Source organism: Salvelinus sp. IW2-2015, unplaced genomic scaffold (assembly GCF_002910315.2).
Source record: "Salvelinus sp. IW2-2015 unplaced genomic scaffold, ASM291031v2 Un_scaffold2273, whole genome shotgun sequence".
In the NCBI taxonomy this organism is placed as follows: domain Eukaryota; kingdom Metazoa; phylum Chordata; class Actinopteri; order Salmoniformes; family Salmonidae; genus Salvelinus; species Salvelinus sp. IW2-2015.
This window is the reverse complement of record NW_019943600.1, coordinates 6217-12824: the sequence shown is the minus strand read 5'-3', so window position 1 is coordinate 12824 and position 6608 is coordinate 6217.

The following is a 6608-nucleotide window of genomic DNA, read 5'->3' as shown; positions in this document are numbered from 1 at the left end:
TCTCCTACACATGTTATCTGACACCACACTGCACCCCGCAGCCTCCACCTGAATTAATTACAAGTCGCACTTACCGCATGCCACACCACACTCACGCACACACACACACACACACACACACACAACACACCACAACACAATGTTCAAAACACCAACAAGCAAAACAAAACTATCTCTGAATTAGTTACAGGCACTTACCCAATGCCAGAGCTATAATTGAAGCCAACGGAGCATTGGAGCTTGTGTTGACTGTAAGAAGAATGGTTACATATTACACCTCTCCTGCTCTTCTAATGAAATCTCTGTTCAAAACCCCAACCATTTCAGCTTAAGATCTGATCTGAGTGGTCAGTGGCAGCATCTCAATTGAAATAGGACATCTTTATCATTCTTTAAAACATGAGGACTAAAAGTTGTGTTCAGTCATGGATTGTTGCTAACAAAGACTGAAGTCTTCTGTGTGTCGTTGATAACCAACACAGATTAGATTGAAGAGAATTAGAACACTGAGACAAATGGATAATAGCAGAGTCAGTGGAGTGAAGACTGGTCTTGGTTGGACGATTATGGTTCCCTTGAGGAAGTGGCAAGTGGCTACGAAGCGAGGTGGCTTTGGTGAGAGAGAGGAGAGTTTGTAGTTTATGTTAATGGTAATCCCATGTCCACTACTTACGATTATTATGGCTGTTGGTCCCCACCATTATTTATATATTAAATAGTAGATAGTCATTTTACATATATAGTATTAAATATTAAAATTTTATTTTATTTTATATTTTTCACTATGTACTTTACCAATGTAGTAATATGAACACTGCCAATGTCAATAAAGTCATTGAATTGCACCCCCTTGACTTGAATTGAGAGTGATGTGACGTGAGAGACGAGACAGAGATACATTAAAAAGAGAATGGCAAAAGTCAGATATCGAGTGAGACAGAAGAGAACACAGATGAGAGAGAGAGACAGAAATGAAGACAGCAGTGACCGAAGAGAGAGACAGATATTAAGGGAAAGGCAGTGAGAAAGCGCAGAAGCAGAAGAATTGGGACTGTTTATGAAAGTGTGGAAGCCAGAAGCCAGAAAAACCTCCAGATCAAGCATACTGCTGTAACGTCTCTATGGATCCCGTTCGACGCCAAATCCTTTAGCTGCTTGGCTTATAATGACACAGATCCTCCTGTAACTGTTTATCCTCTACACTCCCCTTTCTCCCCTGCCTTTCCTCACCCTGTTTCGCCCACCTCTTTTCCCTTGTCCGCTTTTAGACAGGTCTCCCTGTTTCCCGCTGCCCTAGCCCTGCCTTTCTTCCAATCTACCTCAGCCCCTGTGTCTAGACGTCTTCTCCCCTCTATCTAGCCCGTTTCTGCTAATCCTCTTTCTCACCTACGTTCCTACTAGCTCTGTCTCTAAGCTTTTCTCCCCTTCTCCTACTCTCCCTAGCCCTGTCTCTAAGACTTTCTCCCCTCTCCCTAGCCCTGTCTCTTAGACTTTCTCCCTTCTCCCTAGCCCTGTCTCTAAGACTTTCTCCCCTCTATCTAGCCCTGTCTCTTAGCCTTTCTCTCCTGTATCTAGCCCTGTCTCTAAGACTTTCTCCCTTCTCCCTAGCCCTGTCTCTAAGACTTTCTCCCTTCTCCCTAGCCCTGTCTCTAAGACTTTCTCCCCTTCTCGCTAGCCCTGTCTCTAAGACTTTCTCCCCTCTCCCTAGCCCTGTCTCTAAGACTTTATCCCTTCTCCCTAGCCCTGTCTCTAAGACTTTGTCCCTTCTCGCTAGCCCTGTCTCTAAGACTTTGTCCCTTCTCGCTAGCCCTGTCTCTAAGACTTTCTCCCCTCTACCTAGCCCTGTCTCTAAGACTTTCTCCACTCTCCCTAGCCCTGTCTCTAATACTTTCTCCCTTCTCCCTAGCCCTGTCTCTAAGACTTTCTCCCCTCTCCCTAGCCCTGTCTCTAAGACGTTTTACCCTTCTCCCTAGCCCTGTCTCTAAGACTTTCTCCCCTCTCCCTAGCCCTGTCTCTAAGACTTTCTCCCTGCTCCCTAGTCCTGCTCTCTAAGACTTTTCTCACCCGTCTCCCTAGCCCTGTCTCTAAGACTTTTCTCCCCTCTCCCTAGCCCTGTCTCTAAGACTTTCTCCCCTCTCCCTAGCCCTGTCTCTAAGACTTTCTCCCTTCTCGCCTAGCCCTCTCTCAAGACTTTCTCCCTTCTCCCTAGCCCTGTCTCTAAGACTTTCTCCCTTCTCCCTAGCCCTGTCTCTAAGACTTTCTCCCTCTCCTAGCCCTGTCTCTAAGATTTTCTCCCCTCTCCTAGCCCCTGTCTCTAAGCCTTTCTCCCCTCTCCCTAGCCCTGTCTCTAAGACTTTCTCCCTTCTCCCTAGCCCTGTCTCTAAGACTTTCTCCCCTCTCCCTAGCCCTGTCTCTAAGACTTTCTCCCCTCTCCCTAGCCCTGTCTCTTAGCCTTTCTCCCTTCTCCCTAGCCCTGTCTCTAAGACTTTCTCCCCTCTCCCTATCCCTGTCTCTAAGACTTTCTCCCCTCTCCCTAGCCCTGTCACTGAGCCTTTCTCCCCTCTTCCTAGCCCTGCCTTTCTACCTAGCCCTGTCTCTAAGACTTTCTCCCTTCCCCTAGCCCTGTCTCTAAGACTTTCTCCCCTCTCCCTAGCCCTGTCTCTAAGACTTTTCTCCCCTCTCCCTAGCCCTGTCTCTTAGCCTTCTCCCTTCTCCCTAGCCCTGTCTCTAAGACTTTCTCCCCTCCCTAGCCCTGTCTCTTAGCCTTTCTCCCTTCTCCCCTAGCCCTGTCTCTTAGACTTTTCCCTTCTCCCTAGCCCTGTCTCTAAGACTTTCTCCCCTCTCCCTAGCCACTTCACTGAGCCTTTCTCCCGCTCTCCTAGCCTTGCTCTTATTCTCCCCAGCCCTGTCTCTAAGACTTTCTCCCTCTCTCCTGGAGCCCTGTCTCTCGAGCCTTTCTCCAATCTCCCTAGCCTTGTCTTTAAACCTTTCTCCCCTCTCCCTAGCCCTGTCTTTAAACCATTCTCCCCAGTCAGTGGCCCTCAAGCAGAGATGCTTGAGGGCCATGTGTCCTCCTTTACACAAACAGAGCAGGTAGAATTAGGCCCTATAGCAACCCAACTCACACGACAGGTCTGCATACCAAACAACACACAGTCTACACACAGACACAGACACACACAGTCACACAGTGTCACACAAGCATCTGGTATTCCTGAAGAGAACGACTTAAGAGAACAACTTAAGAGAACAGCTGCATATTGTCAGTATTAATTTAAAGGAAAACGTACTGTTGATAGTTGGGTCAAAAGATACATAGATTCATCAGTACATCAGTACATCAGTACATAACCATCATCCTCTTGGTTGATCATGTAATTGTCTATTTGCTCTCACTGTTAAGATCCTGCTTTAAATTGTTACAAAACATAGAAAGATAAGACGCCTTTAAGATCCTTAGATGCTCTTCAAAACCCCACAACAGTCCTCCATATAACCCCAACAGCCACCAGCCCATCCTGGGCGGTAATAGGCTTTACCAGTCTGCCATCTGCCAGGGGGCTCAGTGCCAGGCCAAGCCCAGGGAGGGCTGGGTAGACCTGCTCCGTCTGCCCCCTTTACTGTCTTCCGAGATAAGTACAGTGCCTTCGGAATGTATTTGGACCCCTTGACTTTTTCCACATTTTGTTAGGTTACAGCCTTCTTCTAAAATGTATTAAATAGTTTTTCCCCCATCATCAATCTACACACAATACAACATAATGACAAATGAAAAACAAGTTTTCTGAAATTTTTGCTAATTTATAAAAAATACAGGAAATAACACTTTTACATAAGTATTCAGACCCTTTACTCAATACTTTGTTGAAGCARCTTTGGCAGCAATAACAGCCTAGAATCTTCTTGGGTATGATGCTACAAGCTTGGCYCACCTGTATTTGGGGAGTTTCTCCCATTCTTCTCTGCAGATCCTCTCAAACTCTGTCAGGTTGGATGGGGAGCKTTGCTGCACAGCTATTTTCAGGTCTCTCCAGAGATGTTAGATCGGGTTCAAGTKCGGGCTCTGGCTGGGCCACTCAACGACATTCAGAAACTTGTCCCGAAGCCACTCCTGCGTTGTCTTGGCTGTGTGCTTAGGGTCATTGTCCTGTTGGAAGGTGAACCTTTGCCCCAGTCTGAGGTCCTGAGCGCTCTGGAGCYGGTTTTCATCAAGGACCTCTCTGTACTTTGCTCCGTACATCTTTGCCTCAATCCTGACTAGTCTCCCAGTCCCTGCCGCTGAAAAACACCCCCACAGCATGATGGATGGTGCCAGGTTTCCTCCAGACGTGACGCTTGGCATTCAGGGCAAAAGGTTAAATCTTGGTTTCATCAGACCAGAGAATCTTGTTTCTATTGGTCTTAGAGTCTTTTGGCAAACTCCAAGCAGGCTGTCATGTGCCTTTTCCTGAGGAGTGGCTTCCGTCTGGCCACTCTACCTTAAAGGCCTGATTGGTAGAGTGCTGCAGAGATGGCTGTCCTTCTGAAAGGTCTCCACAGAGGTCTCCCATCTCCACAGAGGAACTCTAGAGSTCTGTCAGAGTGACCATCGGGTTCTTGGTCACCTCCCTGACCAAGGACCTTCTCCCCCGATTGCTCAGTTTGGCCGGGCGGCCAGCTCTATGAAAAGTGTTGGTGGTTCCAAACGTCTTCCATTTAAGAATGATGGAGGCCACTTTGTTCTTGGGGACCTTCAATGCTGCAGAAATGTTTTGGTACCTTTCCCCAGATCTGTGCCTTGGCACAATCCTGTCTCGGAGCGCTACGGACAATTCCTTCAACCTCATGGCTTGGTTTTTCCTCTCACATGCACTGTCAACTGTGGGATCTTATATAGACAGGTGTGTGCCTTTCCAAATCATGTCCAATCAATTTAATTTACCACAGMTGGACTCCAATGTAGTTGTTGAAACATCTCAAGGATGATCAGTGGCAACAGGATGCACCTGAGCTCAATTTCAAGTCTCATAGCAAATGGTCTGAATAAGGCTGTAACGTAACAAAATGTGGAAAAAGTKAAGGGGTCTGAATACTTTCCGAAGGCACTGTATATTACTCACAATAATGTGGGGTTGACCTCTAAAAGGATAAGCCCTTGGAGGGAGAGGAGGGGGGTCATACCATGGATCATTTAGCTATTGATTTTGTATTTTAGGACTCCTTTACGTATAAAAAAAATATATACAAAAATTATTTGATAAATTATTGAATTCAGGGCCTCCCGGGTGGCGCAGTGGTCTAAGTCACTGCATCGCAGTGCTAGCTGTGCCACCAGAGACTCTGGGTTCGAGCCCAGCCTCTGTCGCAGCCGGCCGCGACCGGGAGGTCCATGGGGCGACGCACAATTGGCCCAGCGTCGTACGGGTTAGGGAGGTTTTGGCCGGTAGGGATATCCTTGTTTCATCGCGCACTAGCGACTCCTGTGGCGGGCCAGCCGCAGTGTGCGCTGACCAGGTCGCCAGGTGTACGGTGTTTCCTCCGACACATTGGTGCGGCTTCCGGGTTGGATGCATGCTGTGTTAAGAAGCAGTGCGGCTTGGTTGGGTTGTGTTTCGGAGGACGCAAGGCTCTCGACCTTCGTCTCTCCCGAGCCCGTACAAGAGTTGTAGCGATGAGACAAGACAGTAACTACTAACAATTGGATACCACAAAATTGGGGAGAAAAAGGGGTTACATTTTTTTATTTTTTTAATAAAATTAAAAAATACAAAATAAATTATTGAATTCGGCCTTTATTACCATAGCCCATAGAAACCCGTTGAATAACACCTTCATTAACAGTCAAAAGATTTATTATAAGAATGAGTTATAAGGAATAATGTTTTGACTTGTCTGTCCTATACAGTATCTAGGCGATATAAGAAAGCTCAGGAAATATATATATATWTTTTTTACATAGTTAACCCGTTTTTTTGCGGTACCTCCATACTTCCATACATGCATTTAAACTGGTACTGGTTACCTTCAGACGAGTCCCATGACACTGTGGAGGTCATAGAGCAAAACGGAGACACCATCATGTTCGTGAGAATCACATTAGTTTGTAGCCCAAACGGTTCGGATGCTACAAACTGAAGTTGGCACATCGACGGTACCGACTTCAGACGTTCGGACGCTACAGACGATTTCGTGAGACGACCGATTTTTGAGATGTCTCACGGTCTGACAAACATAGCTTTAGCTTTGCCACCATCCACCGCAGAAGTAGTAGGGCGACAGGCGGATGCGGTGGCTTGAGCCCTCTCATTCGGTGGATTGAGCCCTCTCATTCGGTGGATTGAGCCCTCTCATGCGGTGGATTGAGCCCTCTCATTCGGTGGATTGAGCCCTCTCATTCGGTGGATTGAGCCCTCTCATTCGGTGGATTGAGCCCTCTCATTCGGTGGATTGAGCCCTCTCATGCGGTGGATTGAGCCCTCTCATGCGGTGGATTGAGCCCATGTAAAAAACACATATCTCTTAAACTGACGGATTTTGATGGGGAATTTTTTATTATGTTACTTAGATTGACGCACATGCTCTGTGTGTGTGTGTGTGTGTGTGTGTGTGTGTGTGTGTGTGTGTGTGTG